The sequence below is a fragment of the Dicentrarchus labrax genome, unplaced genomic scaffold (genome assembly GCF_905237075.1).
Source record: "Dicentrarchus labrax unplaced genomic scaffold, dlabrax2021, whole genome shotgun sequence".
Classification (NCBI taxonomy): domain Eukaryota; kingdom Metazoa; phylum Chordata; class Actinopteri; family Moronidae; genus Dicentrarchus; species Dicentrarchus labrax.
Window position 1 is genome coordinate 19,680,043 of NW_026136708.1, and position 20,009 is coordinate 19,700,051.

Here is a 20,009-nt window from a genome sequence, read left to right on the forward strand (position 1 = left end):
CCTTTTACACTCTTCTCTCTCACCCTATTCTGTACCCCTCTCCCTCCCTCATCCACCGATCCCTCTCCTGTTTCTATTTCTTCTTCTCTTCCTTCTCATATTTTCTATTCCCTTTTTTCTCTCTCTTCTCTTTCTTCCCCTCCCTTCGGTGGTAGTAATCATTCCTCACCTTTTTCCCCATTTAAAGTTACACTTTCTGTCGTCTGTAGTTTTAATTAATCACGCGACTCGTTAACGAACTCTCCCCCTCGACTGTTAATTAATCAGGTTTCTGCCTTAATGAACAGTCTAAACTCGTTAAACCTGTTTCGCTCTTAATTAGCCCGTTAGCTTCAGGGCCCTGACGCTCCGACAAGACTATTAGGCACTACTACGCCTTAATGGCAGCCTCCGTGAGTGTGTGTGTGAGTGTGTGTGTTAAGATTACCTCACTCCCTAATGGGGCTGCTCAAATATTTATAGGGCAGGAAGCTGAATGGGAAGAATGATAGCGCTCAGGGAGACAGCAGACACTGAGGGAGTACATGAGAAGACTGATGCTGCCTTCAAGTGCTCCTCGTAAGCTCCAACTTCCGACCTCGGAAGTTGTAAAGATATGGAAAGCCCAAAGGGTCACAACACGCCTCTATCCTCCTTCACTGCAAAGATGTGGATGTCACCCACCGGCTGGACATAAATGAGTGCCGGGAAATGTCTCTAAATTAACCTTGAGTGCCATTAAGGCCAATGTCACTTCAGTGTTGGCTCATGGATTGACATTTTCATAACATTAGCATTTCATTCGCCCCAAATACACATATATACAAATACAAACTTTGCATATCTGTGTCAAGATCTCACATTTCGGATAAATCTGATTTGCAAGTCTGTATAACACAATATCTGCCATATTAGCGATCATAATAATAAAGCCGTTGAATAGCTCACAGTAACAACATTGTGTGCATGATTAAGCACAAATTATACTTATTGTGTCCGCAGAGCTGAGAGGCTCCACGTGACTTAAATTTCATCCCATCAACGAGTACACACCGACTGCAAGTGTGAACACATTCGCCTTGTGCAAACATCCCATGTAGTATGAAAAGGACTTCAAGTGCATCAGCTGTCCACTTATGTTTAACTAAAATGTCCCTTTATGTAATGCAGACATTTGGAGTAGGAGCTGCTGAAATTCCCTCTTTCCCTCTAAGCATAATAGTTTACACTTACTGTATACGCTAAGGTGTTAAATCTTTGTATCACTCAATAGAGTAAAGTATCACACCATTAACTACTGCAACAACAATCGACCAGGGACCATTGGATGATTCATGTTCTCATAGGGCAACAGGGAGGTTGGGACTTTTACAAAACTAAAATCTCAATGATTTAGTCTTGAATCTTGTTTCTTCCTTCAGGCGAGTGAAAACCCTCAGCCAAAAGAGTGAGGTAACTCCACTTGTTTCCAATTCTGTTCACTTGTTTCAAGAATTCTCTGGCAACAAGTGCGAGGAACTTAAAAAAATAGATACAGGCAGATTGCATCAAGAAAATGAAGCACAGTGTGTGTTAATTGGCGCACGATTCAAAGATTCTCATGTGGCACGGCACGGAAACAAATTAAATGATCTCACCCCCCATTCATGGATTTACCTTTTATTGTAAGACAAATGGGATTTTAAGACTTATAATTATATAAAATTACATGTTGATGGTTGTCTTTAGCAAAGCGGGATGCAGAATGACAGGCGACACATGAGAGAGATGGAGGATGACGACATGCATGTGGCATCTAGCTGGGGGAAAGTTAGGGTGATGACATCACGGTGTCAGACACACACAAACACACTTGAGAAAAGCAAGAGGTCAAGGTGTTGTGTTACACTGATGAAAGTTAAGGAGGTATGGAAGGATGGAAGGAGGAAATGAGAGTAAGGAGTCAAGAGAGAGAGAGAGAGAGAGAGAGAGAGGGGATGAAGAGTGAGAGACTCTGGAAATAAAGAGGGAGAGAGAGAGAGATGTACTTTGGCTGCTAAAGAAAGAAAGAAACAATAAAAGAGTGAAGGAAAGAAGGAAAGAAAGAAAGGCGAGGGAAAGAGGTCAGCATGAACTCAGTGTTGAGGGACTGGGTGGAACCAGATGGGAAACACATGCTGTGAGACACACACACACACACACATACACACATACACGCGTTCCAGTCAGCGTGGGTGGAGTCTGATGATGACCTCTTGACACGATAGAGGGATGACACTCTTCCTCTTCTTCCCTCGTTCTGTCATTCAACTCCTAATACTAATCCCTCTGATGTAATGTCACAGCTAATTTTCTTCACTTTGTCACTGTCACATACACTGCATTCTGGGTATTAGAGTCCCCAAAGAGTTTGTAGTGAGCCCCAACAATCAGGAGCAGAGTGTCCTGTGACTGCACAGGAATGCTGCACCGATGTCACATTTGATAACAATACCAAAATACTGCAAAAAAGATTATAAAAACTTCCAAAACAACCTCAACTTCAGATTATAAATACTGCCAAAATCAAATTTAGATTACAAATACTAAAGAAAATATCACCTAATTTAGCCACAGATTATTAATATTACCAAAATATTCATCTTAGATGAGGTTGGGTAGGGTTTCCCCGTGACCCTACAAGCTGTTGTCAGTAACTTGTTTAAGAGTTTCCAAAGGCAAATTGGACCCAGATGAGGGGTAAGAAAAAAATTTATTGAGCGCCCCGACAATATGAGCTTCTACAGAGAAGAGTGTGCTTGTTCAGATGAGGTAGATACTGGTCCGATCATGGATTCTGGATCCTGGATCCTGGATGAGACTGCCAGGTCAGGCTTGGTTGGAACAAACACCAGGGATTCTGGTGCTTTTATGAGCTACATAAGCACATCCACAGTCTTGAGAAGAGGTCTGATCAGGTAAACTAAGTGAACACACCTGTGTGGGTGGCCTGTGGATGAAAACATCCATCCTGCCTCATCTTCATGTTACATACAATGTTTACACTCCTCATTCAAGAGATTCAACTCAAACCGGTGTTTGAAATAACATCTTGTATCAGATGTATCATTAGTGTTTGTATATGTTAATGCAGAATGCATGCAAAGGTGTGTGCTGCACCTGTGTTTGTAGTGTGTCCATGGGTGTGTGTGTGTGTGTGTGTGTGTTTTGTGGGGGAGGGATGACACAGCATGATGCCTAAGCTCCTCCGCTTTCAGGGAAGCTGAAGCGTGAACGGCTGATTGTCTCCATGGTGATGAGGAGCCTGCTCTTGACACCTGTAGTCGCCATACTCCGGCGACAGTGTCAAAGTGTGTGTGTGTGTGTGTGTGTGTGTGTGTGTGTGTGTGTGTGTGTGTGTGGGGGTCCATTAAGCAACATACACAGACATTACATTAATGAATGTTTGTACCCCCCATATGACTGACATTTCTGTTTTACATTGTTAACGCAAGTTGGCACCAAAAATATTGAACCGTAGTCACCTGACAGCTGTGTTAACGTTACATTTAAAGGACCAGTGTTTAGTGGCATCTAGCCATAGATTGCAAATCCAAGTGCGAACGAGAAACTACAAGAACCCCTGTCTACAGTGTTTGGTATGTCTGCTCTGGGCTATAGTAGAAATATAGCGGATTCTGTAGAGGAAAACTCATTCTAAGGTAACGAAAACACTACGATTCATATTTTTGGTGATTATACACTAATGAAAACATACCTATGAATATACACACTGCACCTTAAAATACCTCAGCTTTTAAAATGATAACCAAAAAGAGACTGGAGAACACTGTGGACTATTTCTCTGCTTATATACAGGGCTACTGTTGCTTTGGTTATATGGTTCGGTTGCCAATGTTAGAGTCAACATATGAATGTAATTGAGCCAAACTATGTGTGCATAAAAAAGTGTCAAGTTATAATCAGATACCAATTAACAATCAGTCTGATCATTCATGCTCTTTAAAAGGAGTCAAGGAGAAAAACATCATACCTTGCTTTCAGAAATCTCGATAAGCCCTTATTTTGGAGGAAACCTGGATATCTAGAGTCCAGTTGAAACTGGAATGCTGTGGTATGTAAGCACATTTTCTAGGCTTATGAACATAAGTTACATTGTAGTTAGTCAGTAAAGTACAAATATGATAATAAGCAATGGAATGATGCAGAAGCAGGTGGTAACTGCAGTTCAGGCAGACAGTTCATCCTATTAGGTAATTCAGTCAAAACAGAATTGACAAATTTCTGGATGTGGAGGACTCAAAGACAAACTTTACACCGATGAAGACAACAAAATGGACTGCATTTATCCAAAGCCTCTCCCATTCACACACACATACACACACACACACACACACACACACACACACACACACACACACACACACACTTGCACACTGATGGCAGCAAGCTATGCTGCATGTCTGACAATTGGGAACAATCTGAGGTTCAATGTCTTGCCCAAGGACCCTTTGACATGTGGACAGGAGGCGCTGTAGATTGACCTCCCAACCTTGTGATTAGCGGACGACAGCTGCCACAGCCACCCCAGACCCCTGAACTTTAAACCATGAGCCCTGGATAATATTAGAATCATGTATGCAGGGAGCTGAATATCCAGGTTTCTCTTTGTTCCATGCAACAGCACATCTCGGTTATTATCCAAACCGGTCAAAGACTCCTCAAGATATGTCTAAAGGTGTCTCAACAATAACCACAAAAATCCTCCCCTGTGATTCTGCCTCACACCCTAAATCACATCTCATCACGTCATCACAAAATAGGTCATCATAAATGGCTGAAAATGTACCAGAACCATCCGATCGACATTATCATCACATATGGAGCGCTCCATGTGGTAGATGGATGGGAATCATTTGGGATTTTCCATACGTGCAACTGATGTGGTTTCTCTGTAAACATATTGAAAGAATCAACCAACAACCACTAATCATAATGGTCAGGATACTGCCAGCTGCTTCCTATGACAGGTGCCATCAAGCCCGTTTGTACGTCATCACATCGATTTAGTTTGTTAACCCTGATGAGGAGCTCTTTTTCAGCCCTCCGCGAACCCCTTACATGTGGCAGGAGATTCACTAAACCGTTAAGGGGATGTTTTTCCCCCATTAGCTCTTTGCCTCTTTAATTCCAAACAAATGTACTTACAAAAACAGTTAAGAAACCGATCTATCCAGTTCTGCAGTTTGCACATACCTGGACAGGTGTGGCCAGCTGTGACCGTACACTACAGTACGCCATTGTCATTTGAAAATGGTTTGTTTTCTTTTGTCTTCATGTCTTCTTCAAGTTTTTAAGTCAAACAGCTGACTCTCACTTTGTATCAAGTGAGTCAGTGGTGGATTCTGGGAAAGGGTTGGGTAAAGATGACCAGGGCTGATGGGAAATACATCAACACACATATACACACACACCCAACACACACACACGAGTTCCAGATTGTTATGTATTTTATTGCTTTGGCAACACAGCAGTGGCAGTCGTGCCAATGATGGATGTTTGAATTTAACTGAGTAGAGGGAGAGGAAAGAGAGAAATGAAACAAAGAGACAAATGCAAACAGAAAAAAAAACCCAAAAAACTAAAGGTACTTAATTTTTAAAGCTCTCTCCTTGTCTCAGGTTTCAAAATAACACCTAACAATCTGGGCAACGTAGAACAAAAAGAAAGGTTTCAAAGCTGCATATAGTCTTTCACAATTGTACTTCTATACTTGTGAGGACCCTCATTGGCATACCTAACCTTAAACATCACAACTACATACCTAACCTCGACCTTTACCCTCACCCTAAGTTAAACCTTAACCCTAAAACCTTCCACCAGTCTTTTGATAAGGTGCCGACCAGAAAAAAACGTCCTAACCCTCAAGGTTTTACTGAAATTAGAACTCCTGAAGATTGAAATGTAAGAGCACACACTCATATTTTCGCATGCTGTGCAGGTCAACGAGAATAAGTACCTTCTGTGCTTACAGATTTACCCATTACCTAATGGAAAATGTGAAACGTATGCTCAAAAACTTAATTTTCTGCTGTTGTGCAAACCCCATGCTAAAGTGATATTAGTGGTATTAAGCTATTATTATTACATGCTGATGTGGAAACCATGCAGACCTCTAGAGTTAAGGCTCTCAATATGGTCGTGACCCTGTAGCACGATTCTTCATTCATTTTCTCAATCTTTGAACCAGCGTGCAATAGTGGGAGGTAAATCAAAAAAACTGCAGAGATTCCCAGTTGGTCATAAGATGATCCACAGGAACTGAAGGGTGTATTTCTAATTATATGAACTTATTGGCATGGGTTCTTGTGAAATAATGGAGTTCAGGAGTTTTTGGGTTCCTCGTCCTAAATGTTTTAAGAGAGTTCTGACCTAAAATGTTTCTTAAGGGTGCCACTGAAGAACTCTAAAAGGTCCTCAACACCAACACAATTTGTGTTATTAAAAGCACCGATGTCTTGCAAACTGTAGGATTTCTCTGTAAGAAAACTCCCTCATCCTTTTCACAGAAGAAGGAAGTTGGTCAATTACGTCATCTCTGATTGGCCAACTCTGGATTGCAGTGACGCCTGCTTTTCTGTAAATCAGATGCTTTAGAATGAAGTGATATAGTCCGTATGTGTGTGTGTGTGTGTAAGCATCATTCCAATACTTTGTTATTGTATACTGATAGAGGTTAATCGAGTAACAAGGTCGCTCTACAGTACTGACCTTCGCCCAGAATGCATTCCTTGCTACTGCACACTCAGCAAAATGTTGAAGGTTACAGGCTGATTCAGTGAGGTGATACAGTGAGAAATCGTCAAATTAAAGCATCCCACACTTGTCCGCGTGCATCACAAGCCTGCAGGATAGCTCCAATGCTCCTGATTTACTGGAGGGCTGAGCACCATTTTCCAAAAGCTATTAATTAATTCAGTGTTCTGATGATGGTTTTGGAAAGCACTGTCTCCTGACATACAGCATGACTCACATATTTTATCACATCACTCAGAGACTCCTTGTGGCCTGTTTGGATTCGTGATGTTCCTCTATTCATGTGTCAATGGTAGAATTGCAACAGATTACATTATTGCAATACAGGACTTCTAGACATGATGTAACTGTTTATATTTGAACCTGGCACTGGCACAAATCTCCTGTGCCCATGTTGAAATTATAATGCCCTGTCTCTCAAATTGGCACTTAACCTGCTCATATTTACTCTTTCTAAAAAAGACTTGGGCCTTCGAGAAAGCAGGATACGTGTGTTGTTTTCCTTACTCTCCGAACAGCATGTACAGCTGAAAGGAGAGTAGTTTTATACAGTTGTTGTCATTGCTAACAAGTTTGCTCAGACCTTAATTGACAGCAGACGCTCGCTTGTTCTCCGTCCACAACAATCTGCTGTTTTTTATGACTTAATATTTTCAATACTCGCTGCTAGTTTAAGGTTACTGTCCCAGCTGTTTGCCACCTGTTTGCTTTGCGTGCATTTCCATGTTCTGTCCGCATGCGAACATGTATTTCCATTTATGCTGTTGCCGTGCATGAGGTCGCAAAAACAAACTGGATTTATGCTTGTGATGATATCAGTGCAGCCGAATGCCTCTCTTACTGCCTCTGGAAGTTGTCAGGGGCAACTGGATCCTCACTCGCTGTCAATAAACCGAACGTGGGTGCATTTACCCCTGAATTATTCTGCTGTTTAGCTCTATCCAAATACTGTGGTGACCCGTAATTTGAGCTAGTTCAAACAGCTTGACATTCACGTTTATTCTGCACTCTGGACCGCAAATTTGCAACAAAACTTCACCAAACAAACTCTCGCACCACATTTTTCTGGTGAATCATTGACCCATTCGGACTATTGTTTGATTGGATCTTATGTTTCTGTATATTTAGTTTATTGTGACAATGTATTATGTTGATGAAAGCCACATTTCCCATCGGGGAAAATAAAAATCCTCGAAGCCTCGACCCCGAACACCCCTCTGCCTGTGCAAGAGCATGAGCATTACCCAACTGGAGCAAGACAGCTGCATCAATATCAGACTAGGGACGGGGGGAAGCGTTGTTGAGAGAGTGAAGATGGCAATGAAAGTGAGAGAGGGGGAGAGAAAGAGAGAAAGAAGAGGTCGGTGAGGTTCTATTTTTATCTTTCCCGAGTCGTGTCTCGGCTTGAATGGAGGCAAAGAAGCAAAGAATTGTGTTGAAAGGCGCGTGCACGTGAATTATTTCATAACCTTGGCACACAGCAGGCTGCTGAAAGCCAGTGATTTTTGTGTGTATGTGTGTGTGTGTGATCATGAAGCACTAAGCCATCATCACAGCCTCACTCTGACTTGCCCCGAGAGCTCGAAACACATCTCCTCATTGCAACATTTTCTGATGTACTGTTTTTTTTATTTTTATGATATCTTTTTGTCTTTTAGTAATACCTTTGTAGTCCCTGGGTAATGTTTATATTACAGTGTGTGTGTGTGTCTGTGTTTGTGTAAGCGTGTTAGGGCAGGTAACATATTCTTTTACAGCTTTCCAACATACTTTTTTTGTCCACCAACCACAATGTCTGTGTCAAACCAAAATCATCTCAGCTACTTTGACTGATGGTAATTTAGCTCCCTGGAATGTGTGTGTGTGTGTGTGTGTGTGTGTGTGTGTGTGTGTGTGTGTGTGTGTGTGTGTGTGTGTGTGTGTGTGTGTGTGTGTGTGTGTGTGTGTGTTTTAAAGTTGACTTCTAGTTCCATTTCTGGTTGTGGTCACATTGAAATTCTGTCCTCTCCTGCTGTTGTAACTATTTAGATTTGAGGAATTCTCTCTTATTTTTTTGACTCGATCATGGATGCAGCAATTTGCCTCAGGAAACAGCAAAGAAACCAGTCAAACTGCCAATACTCAATAATGAGGAAAATACTGAAAATGTTCGTGAAACCAGAACAGTAAATGGCTGTAACCAAGTCTAATAATGTATATAAACTGGGATAACTAGTTTTACAGTAAACTATGTATACCAGTCCTCTCCCTCGACTCAGTTAAATTCAACAGACTATCACCAGTACTGTAAAGAGAAATGCCAGAAATACAAGGGAAACCAGTATATAGATAGTTAGTTTTACAATACATGTAAAAGAAATAAAACAGTTGGACAGTTCAGCAACACACTGCAGACTGTTTTTTTTTGTAAAACATTAGATACAGCAAAGACACTGATTAAACAGAGCTCAGCAAGAAGCAGTGCTCTGTCCGGCTTAACCACTTCAGCAACATGCTGGGCTGTAACACAGTTATACAGTCTGAAAACTGAGGGCTGGATTTATCGTAACGGCTGGAATTAGATCTTAACTGGTCAACTGAGAAAATCCTTTGCTTGTAGTTTGCTTTGTGAAGACTTTTTCCTACTGTGCAATCAGAAAGTATTGGGACACTCTCCATTGTATTTGATTTGTACTCTGGATGTGAAATGAAACAGTGACTACTGTATAAGGTACAGTATGTACCGTAAGTGCTGAATCCCAGTTGTAATTTGAGGGTTTTTACATCCATATTAAATAAGCAGTTTAGGACTCAAAGCCCAGTGTATTACAACATGGCACCTCAGGAGTTTTTATATTCTTGACTGGCCAGGACAGGCACTCAAGGATGTGGTTGAAAGCTCTGTAAAAAGCTAGTGGTCAAACTAAAACATTCACCTTTCACCAGATGATGACTTTTACTTTGACGTTTGTCTTAACTTACTTTCTGTCCCCCTGCTACTGGAAGAATATGAATAAAAAGGGAAGTCTCGACACTGTTCGCCTGTATGTAAACGCCCTCGAATTAAAGCTGGAAATCAGCACTTTAAGTTAGTTGTTTAATTTAAAAAACCAACATGCCAAAAACAACAAAAGCCTGCACTGTGCCTCTGACCTCACTGTATACAGATGTTTACAGTGAGGTTGTTTTGTTTTTCAATCTGAAATCATCTCTGTTTTTGCAATACCTATAATTATTTTCATCAAGGAACATCTCTCTAAAGTGGATTTAAGACATTTTGAAATGCAACAAATAAATATTAAATGTACAAGTATAAATTCCTCCAAAGCTGAATGGAGACCAAGAATACAACCCTGAATCACCCTGTACATGTGAACTTTAGATGTACTCAGATTATGCCTATAAAGACTTTGATAAGTGGATGGAAAGTTAGCTTTTAGGAACATTCTTGGCCCAAACACACCGCTCTGTTTCTCTCTGGTGTTTATGAACCTAACACACTTCATCACACACACATCCATGTTACACAAACCATGCTGTGCTGTCCGCTGTCCTGTAAAAACCTCTGAGGAGTCATTTCAGCTAGAAAAAGTATCTTCAGTCTGTTAAGTGTAGTTTGCTTGTTGGGCTCACCTGTTGGTCTGCACATGCTCAGTTTAGTTTCAATGGGAGTCCCGACAGAAAGTGTCCTCATGGGGCCATCCTGTAAGGAAACACACAAGACAATGACCATGAGTGTGTTTTCATGACTTTAACCTCACTGACAATACAAACTTATGAACTAGTGTCTGACAACATTATGGAAAGGATCCCTACAGAGATAGACCTTTTTGTTAAAGAGTAAGATCCTTTCTGTTTAACTAGAAACAGCTGTTACAGAGCTCTGTTCAAAGCAACCAGACTCCATTGAAAAAACAGTAATTTTATCTCGCAGAACATTGGAGTTTCTGGTCTACCGCTGCCTCAATCGGTTAGTTTGTTTGTGCTATTGTGTGACTTTGGTGTTTTAACACGTTAGTTCATATCTGAACTAACCCTTTAAAATACCAAACGAGGCAGCGGTACACCAGCAACTGCTGTGTCCTGTGAGGTAAAATTACTGTTTTTGTCAATAGAGTCTGGTGGCTTCGAGGTCTCAGTAACATTGTCAGACACTTATAATAACAATCTGAACTGGCCATTGGCAAAAACAAGCACGGTTATATACATATACATATATATATATATATATATATATATATATATGTATATATTTTATTAGCATAAACATCATGTAGCTTCAAAGAAGAGCAGATACATAAAATATTAGATAGGCTTATGTAAAGAGGTTAAATGTGTGTCTGAGTGTTCTTTTTTTAACATATTTGTGTGTTGGTATGTGTAGCTTGTGTGTGGTATGTCAGTGTATGTTTGTCTCTGTCTTAATATTGTGTATATTAAAGCAGTTTTATGTTGTGTATGCATATTTGTGGATTTAGGGTATTCTGTGTGTGTGTGTGTGGGTGCGCGTTGGTGCGTGCATTTCTGAGGGAGTTCGGTCACTATTGCAACAGGAAATAAACAGGATGCGGCGAAGGAAGTGGTCACCGGAGGTGTGAAGCAGGAACCCCTCCCTCCCTTTTTACTACTAACACACACACACATTCAGAAACACACACTAAATACCTTATTTAGCAGGATGTTGAGAAATAGAGAGCGAGAGTGAGAGAGAGAGAGAGAGAGAGAGAAAGGAGGAAAAATTGGAGAAAGGATTAAGAGAGATGGGGGGCATGAAGGGGTAGGAACACAGGGAAGAAAGAGTGAGACAGAAAGAGGAAAGGGGGAGAGATGAGGTGGAGGAAGGGAGAGAGAAAGAGAGGGGAGAAAGAAAGCAGAGGGAGGGAGAATAAGACAAATGAGAGAGGAGAGAGGGGAGGAGGGAAAAAAGAGATAAAGCATGGGGAGACTGAGAGAGAGTAAGAGTGACAGAGGAGGTAGAGAGAAGAGGCAAAGGGGGAGATACATAAAGTGGAGAGCGTAACAGAATGAGGGAGAGGGGAAGGAAGAGAGAGCCAAAGAGAGAGATGGGAGAGTGAGAGAGAGAAGTGAAGGAAGGAAAGAAAGAAGAGATGGTGGAGAAAGAGACAAGAAAGAGAGCAAGACCAATGGCAGAGGGGGAGGAGAGATAGAGGAAAAAGGGTGAGAGAGCAAGAGAGAGACAGAGGGAGGGGTGGGAGTTAAAAGAGAGAGGGGAGAAACAAGTGAGAGAGAGAGAGAGAAATCTCATAGACAGGAAAGTTCCTTCAATTCATCTGATTTGTCGTCTCTCTGCCACACGGTAGAGAGTGGAAACACACACACACACACACACACACACACACAATGACGGAAAAGGCCAAAAACACACAGATACACACACATACCGACAACGTAATGGATGGAAACCCATCAAAACACACGGTGACAGAGAAGTGGACAGTCACATGTGCCACACACACACACACACACACACAGTAGGATGGCTGTTTTGAGATCAGATTTTTTCCGAGTCGTCCTCTTGCTCTGGTCTGCCAGGACGAAGGCAGGGAAAAACTATGACACTGTTTTTCTGTTTCATGTCTGTCAACACACACACACACACACACACACACACACACACACACACACACAGATGGCGAGGCTGACTTGTGTGTGTTTCCATCTGTCTGAACTGAGCTTTTCCAAAGAGGAAAAATGAAGCTGCTCTGGGTTCCTTTTTATTGGACTTTTTCTAACAACATGATCACACTTAATCTACAATGCAGCCCCTTTGCATGTTTTACCCATAATCCTGTTATGCTGAGTCCAGTGAATGATTCCATGACTCAAAGGAGCTGACATGAAACTGATCAGGTCTGGTTATTGACAGTACAGCTGTAGCAAACGGGGGGGGATTCATTCAAGTTTCCAGACTGACATAAATCTCAAACAAACAAATGTTTAAACGACACTCCAAGGAGTAGTCATCTCTTCTTCTCCTTTGTGTCTGTTGACCTTTCACACAAAAAATATGTAAAAGACAAAATAAAAAAAATGAGTGCTATCTTGGGTCCACACTCATTATCGCATAACCACAAATATGATAATTGGATGAAGGCAGCCGCAGAAAGGATGATATAATTTCAGTTGTCAGCACTATACAGAAGAATTAATCAGGTTAAGATCATTAGTGTGAATGTAAAGACACTTATAGAAGTCTAATGAAGCTGATGTAAGTTATGTGACACCACAGGCTTAAAAAGAAAAGCACATGAATTATTGCTTTTGTAGAAACTGCTTACATGTTGGATATAATAATAAGGGAAGAAGATAGCACCAGCATGTTTACTTGCAACTATTGCTTCGACTTTCACACACTCAAGCAATTTAAAGACATTAGTCAGGTTATTCAGGCTAAAACTGCTCACAATCATCTGATTTAAAAACCAAAACCTGGTCCAACATTTACTCTTCCAGTCCCAGTTGACAAAGCATCTTTCTTTAACTTTTATGTCACAGTCACTTAAGAAAAATCCAAAGATCAGCAAAATACATCTTGTTCCTGTCAGCTATTGGGAGTTAAAAGTCAACTGGAAACTTCTTGCTTGCAAAAAGTAAAAATAATTTCTAATAAACAAAAGTTCCCAAAGAGCAATAGAGACATTTTAAAGTAATTGTGCTGTTGGACAATAAACTGTTTCTGGAGAGGTGCCTTGTTCAATGGCATCTCAAAAGCAGCACATAGTAGTTTGGGGAATTTCAACCAATTACCATCCCATTCACAAACTCTACGCTTTCGGACGTCCTCTGTCCCAATTTAAAATGCATGAACATGTACTGAACTTCTGTTTGTTGAGTGGTGCAGTGAGTGTGGAAAGAATGAGAAGAAACCGATGAAAGGAAAAACTCAGCAGAGAGAGAGGGGATGACATGCAACAAGGTCACAAGTTGGATTCAAATCCACAACATCTGGAATACATGGCTGCAGGGTGGGAAATTACCACCAGCCACCAGCCAAACTCTGGCAACTTGTGGCTGCGGCTGGTAGGTTTGTCTACTGGACCCAGTTTTGGCAGGTAACCAACCATCATTTGGAGTTTGATTCCGTTCTAAGTAACATATTCGGGTGCCAAAATGAGGAAGGAAGCAAGTGAAAAGCCGGCCAAAAAACGGTTCAGTCACCTTTCCATCTTTCCTGATAGTCTGCGCAGTGTGCTAGCCAATTAAAGAAAGTCAATGTAAAAAACAACCTTTAAAGCCATGTGACTTTGTGAAAGCAAGGGATTAAGTCCCTCCCCCTTCAACTTCTTTTCCTACCTTCTTTCCAAACTGGAAGATGGAAAGATCAAGGTAGAGATGAAACACAAGAGGGCAAAGGAGAAACAAAGAGGTGTGGAATATTCCTCTGTTTATTTTCCATTCAGTGCAGACTGGGAAGTAAAAAGGCCTCTGGGTGAGGAAAATGTTTGATTCTATTGTCATCTCTTCCCTATTCTCTTTTTTCCTCTTCTCTTCTACATTGAACTTTTATAGCCTTTCGTTGCTTTTACACTTGATCTTGATGCCTTTTATGTTGAAGCACTTTGAATTGTCTTGTTGCTGAAATGTGCTATACAAATAAACTTGCCTTGCCTAAAGTATTTGGATTTCCGTTTGTTTCCTAGTCCTGCCTCTCATCACCCTGCTCTTTCCAGCGGTGTCCCACCTTTTATTGTTAAAACAGTCAACAAGCCAGGCAACCATTTACCATGTAACAAGCAATCCAATGCAGCTAATGCAATGTCAGACCAGCTAATAACGTCCACAACAAATCACCTAACAACTCATACATATCATGCAAATGTGACAGAAGCTGTGAATACACATGAAAAAAGAAACACACTGACTTTGCCTGGGAACTTGCTGCACAATTAATCAAAATACTATTGAAATTGCAATATAGCTGAGTGCAATATGCAAATTGCAGAAGTTGCAATTGCTTGATAAAGGTAAAATGTGTGATAAACAAAACTATAATGAAATACTGCAGTGCTGAAGAGATGCCCAAATCTTGTTTTCCAGATGTAAGAAACTGTGTTTGTTTGGTACAGACTTTGACAAACGTCATCATGATTTTAATACTCTTTTTCAGTGAAAATCTTTCCCAAAAATCATGAATTAAATCACGCATTAATCACCTAAACAGTCCATCCAACCAATAAACATTAGTTTATCAAACAATTGGTTTCGTCTTATCAGAAGCTCTTTGACCATCCAACTAACAAACCAATGCATCCCAACATCATTTCCCTACATGTCACAATTCAGCCATCATCATACTGTGAAGAACCAATTGACCAACAAATCACCAAAACACATATAAGTATTTCATTAATATTTAACCAACCAGTAACCGGCAATCCATCAAAACAAACCAATAACAGAAACGAATCAATCAACAAGACTTCATGAACATCTAACCCTTTCAATTTAAACCAACAAAACACATTTTCCAATACTTTCTTAACATCTTATATTCAGAATGCAAAGACAAATCAAACTGTCAATCGACAGTCCTGGATCTAAACACCCACTCTTTCAAATCAGCTTAGGGACGTACAATAACAAAGCCATTCCTTGGCAGTCATCTCAACCAACAAATCAATCAAGTATCAGAAACAAACTTTGAACTTAAATATTGACATATTTCAGCACCGTGTGAGATTGATTTTTGGGGTTTTATGGTTGTACTTCACTGAGAGAAGGGAAGGGGAAGGAAAATGCCCAGTTTTTATTCCACTGTTAAGCTGCTCATTATGGAGCCAGACACTACACACACACACACACACACACACACACACACACACATACACACACACCTAGACACACACACACACACACACACACACACACACACACACACACACACACACACACACACACACGCACACAAACACGCACACACACACACACACACACACACACACACACAGACCACAGAGGAATTTCCTAGTTTCATATAAAACTGATAATGGGATGTGTCCCAGCGGGAGTGGAAAATCAGAGGTGACTTACGAGCCTCCACATTCCAACCTCACACACACACACACACACACACACACACACACACACGCACACACACACACACACACACACACACACACCTCTTTCCTCGATCACACACACTCAAACTCACTTACTTTTACACCTCTGGGAAAAGAACGGGAAAATGGAGAGAAAGTTTGGCCTGGAGAAAACAGTTAACTCTCTCTAAGTTTCCATGTCTGTACAGCGTCGGGCCTATTTATCGTTTTTCTTTCGTTTTGATGGAAAGGGAAGGAGAGGCAGTTCCTGAGAAGTGAGGAGTGCATTTTCTAACATGTTGCTGCAATGTTTAATAGAGTTACAGTTGAATTCAGATTTTAATCAGGGGAATGATAATAGGACAGGGAGAAAAGAAAGAGAGAGGAGAGGAAGGCAGGCAGTCTATGGGCACGAGAAGATATAAGAATAAAAGTATGGAATATATAAAAACTAAACTAACTAAAGAAAACTAGTAAAAGGAAAATAAAACAAATGGGAAGCAAGGGAAAAGGGAAAGTAAATTAGGAGAAGAGAGGAGATGAAAAGAAATGTCTGAAAACAAGGCAGTCATGGGAGAGAAATGCGAGTAGGGGATGTGGAAAGAAGAAGAGATGAATGGAGAGGTGAGGGCAAGGGTGGAGGATGAAGGAAGGATAATGAGATAAAGACATCAGGAACAGAAGGAGGATGTGGAGAGGGAAAGCACGAGAATAAAGAGAAGGAGTAAAGGACTCAAAATAAAAATAGATGAAAGAAACAATGAAAATAATTTACTACAATAAGCAACAATTCATCCACACTTTTCCTCTTTCTCTTGCCTCCCTCCACCACTCGTCATTGTTCTCTCCTTGTAACTCGTGCTCCATTGTTTAACTTTCATCTCTACCTCTACCTCAGTCGTGCCATTGTCCTTCCATCCCTCTTTCCCCCTTAAATTACTCTCATCACTCCTGTCATGCTCTAACACTCCTCTCTCTTTAATCTTTCCTTATTCTCGCTTTATTCACTCCTATCTTCTCATCATCCCTCCCTGGCTCTGTTACTCCTCAATCACCCCTTCTCTCCCCCATCACTCCTACCATCAGTGAAACAATCCTCCATTACTATTTTATGCCTCCCTCCGAAGTTCCATCACTCCTTCCACACCTTAAGTCTCCCCTTGCATCCCTTCCTCCATCTGTACTTCAGCATCCCTCCATCCTTTTCTGCATCCTTCAATCATTCCATTAACATCCCTCCATTCCTGCATCCATCCGTATCCCTCCTTACTTACATCCTATCTTTTTTTCCCTGTCTGCCTCCATCTGTCCATCCCTTTCTCTTATCATCCCTCCATCATGAAGCTCCGTTTGCCAGGCGACCAGAGGCTATGATATGCTGCCACTACCTGCTGTGTGTATGTGTGTGTGTGTGTGTGGTCCTGGCAGCGTTTGCAGCACAGAAGGTATAAGGGGCTTATACCTGCAGAGAGAGAGGGGAAGAGAGAGAGAGAGAGATGAATGTGGAGTGTGTCGTAAAAACTGGACGTCAAGGTGATACAGCCACCTGTCCTGCTCGAGCATGTGTGTTTGTGTGTGTGTGTGTGTGTGTGTGTGTGTGTGTGTGTGTGTGTGTGTGTGTGTGATAAGGATACTAAGAGGAAGCTCGGTTGTGTTTGGTAACATGAGTTTTGTGCTTGAGTTACTACGCACACAGAGAAGGAGCACAAATATAGGTCAGACACATATTTGGACAGAAAGACAGAGAGATGCCAGAGAGAAGGGACGTTTATGTATGTTATGTTGAGCATGCTCTCAGTTGATTCTGGTCTGCAGTGCTCATTGCACCTGCAGTTTCCCCCTTTTTCCAAAGGAAATCAAGTAATTCTGTTCTTTAGATCACATTCAAATAGTACAAGGAGGTATCCCATTAATTTCAGGCTTGATTTGAATGTATTTCCTGTATACATGGAGGGGAAGAGCTCAAGCTAGAATGGGCTGTCAGTTGATATTTTAAAAATTAAATAAATAAAAAATAAAGCTTACATCAGTTTTAAAAGAACATCCTGCTTTATAACAACCTGGTTCCTATTTTTTGTCGTTTTGTCGAATTTTACTATCACCAGGCTAGCTGCTAAGATCTGGTAACGCAGCTACAAAACAAGGTCACACTGAGAAAATAACACGAGCAGTCAGATGATCAGATTGTTGTAATTAAACCCTCAGGTTATCCAAAGTTACTTGGAAGAGAAAATGAAGGCAAGCGGTAAAATTATAACCCAGACCGCTCAATATAAATATCCATCACGCTTCCAGACCAACTTCCTCGTTGACACAGTTTTTCTGTACAATGACGGATTATTACCAACACTTCAGGTGCGCTCACTTCCAGTTTGACCACCAAATACAGAGGTTTAGATCATTTGGATAAACTGTCGGCTTGTGTACAGACTGTAAAATCCTCATAGGACTTTGTTGTAGCATTGTTGCTAGGTGACTGAGTGCAATGTTATTATAACTAAAAAGATGACAAAACTATGAAAATAAGTTGAAATTTCATTCTTGAGCTCAGAAAAAATACTTTTGTAAAACAAACAAACAAACAAACAAACATTCTCAACGTCCACTTACTAAAAGTTTTCAATTGCATCTTATGATTTTCATCCGCAGAGCCCTATTTGCTCGACAGAAAGTCAGTAAGTGAACGATGAATCATGATTTCCTTTCATCCGTTGCTAAGGATGTAGATTTTGCTAACTGCTATCAGCAATGCTAACCCCCCCGATCTCCAGTATTGTATGTTTATTCAAAACAGTCAACATGCCACTTCCCGTGCAGCAGAGGATTTTTTCCTAAGAAACAGCTGCCACACAGACTTCACCAAGCAACAGCAACACAGCATGCACAAAAATAAAGGCAGATAGTGTGTGATGTTCACTGTGATGGATTAGCTGTCTCTGCGGGATGATTTTCATACTGTACGCAAATGACCAGGGACCTGTATGGAAGCAGGGAAAAACACCACAGAATACAGTTGGAGCAGTTCGGAAGGTCAGTTAATGTTAACTGTAGCTGTTGGTGCTAATATAGCTTCCTCTTACATCATTGGACTGTTATTTGGGGCCTCTGTTAGCTCTTCGTGATGCATAACAGGATGTTTCTGGGAAGCAAGATCTCAGAAAATTCTCATCGTCAGAGTCACATCTCCAAAAAAACAAAAGAAACCTAATCCCATTTGAATGAGCAGTGATATCTCTGCTGAAGTAAAGAGATCAACTGTGGCCTCAGACACACATCGCCTACTCACCCGACTCCAGAGCATCACACAGTGCATGCACGCGCGCACACACATATACACAGCAAACGCACACGTGCACATACCAGGGCAGAAGCAGCACACTTCACTGTCTGAGAATTTGTGAATGGAAAAATGGTTTAACACAGTTGGCGGACCGGCAGGACTTCCTACGCTTCTTTCTAAGAGGACTGGAGGAACTGATTGTCTGTCTGTCTATTGGTCTGTCCGTCAGTCAATCTGTCTGCTTGTCTGTCAGAGAGATGTATTTGTATATCAGCCTTATCAGTGTGTCTCACTATCTTACTGCATGTCTGTGTGTCTGGTCGGTTTTGTCTGTTTTTATATACAGCTGTCTGTCTTTTTCCATTTTGTCTTTTTGTCTATTTTTTTTTGTCTGTCTGTCTTTTTCTATTTGTTTACCTGTCCGTCTGAATGTCAACTTGTCTGTCTGCCTGTCTCTGTTTTTGTTTGACTCTCTTTTTGCCTGCCTGTCTGTCTTCTTGCTTCCAAATCTGTCTGTCTGCCTGACAGCCCATCTTATGTTTGTGCCAATCTGTCACTTTATTCATCTTTCCATCTACAGTATTTACTGAACTGTCTGTCAGTCTGTTTCTGGTTTTCCACTGTCTCCAGGCTGACTCCAACAATTATTATATTTAAGAAAAAGCCTGTTTTATCTTAAAAGTTAATGAGTATGTTGCTCACAAATTATCTGAAATTGGATCAGGCAAATTTCAAAATAAGAGTATTTCCAAAGGTCAGAGGTTATGCCACTCGCAGGACTGATGCAATTTTACAGACTGAGAGAGGAGTACATAGAAGGAGAAGAGATGAGGAGACAACACGAAAGAAAAAAAATAGAAAAAGGGGGGAAGAAATGAGATGAAAGAGGAGGACAGCAGCGCAACAAGACAAGGAGC

General features: G+C 41.1%; 1 protein-coding gene across 2 annotated transcripts in view; it reads right to left on the reverse strand.

The window, feature by feature from the left end:
- Positions 1 to 20,009, reverse strand: part of hivep2a (HIVEP zinc finger 2a) — a 97,047-nt gene that overhangs the window by 41,774 nt on the left and 35,264 nt on the right. For both annotated transcript variants that reach the window (XM_051408377.1, XM_051408378.1), the window contains one exon: positions 10,387 to 10,456. The gene's annotated coding sequence lies outside the window, so the exon portion shown is untranslated. The remainder of the gene's footprint in view (positions 1 to 10,386; positions 10,457 to 20,009) is intronic.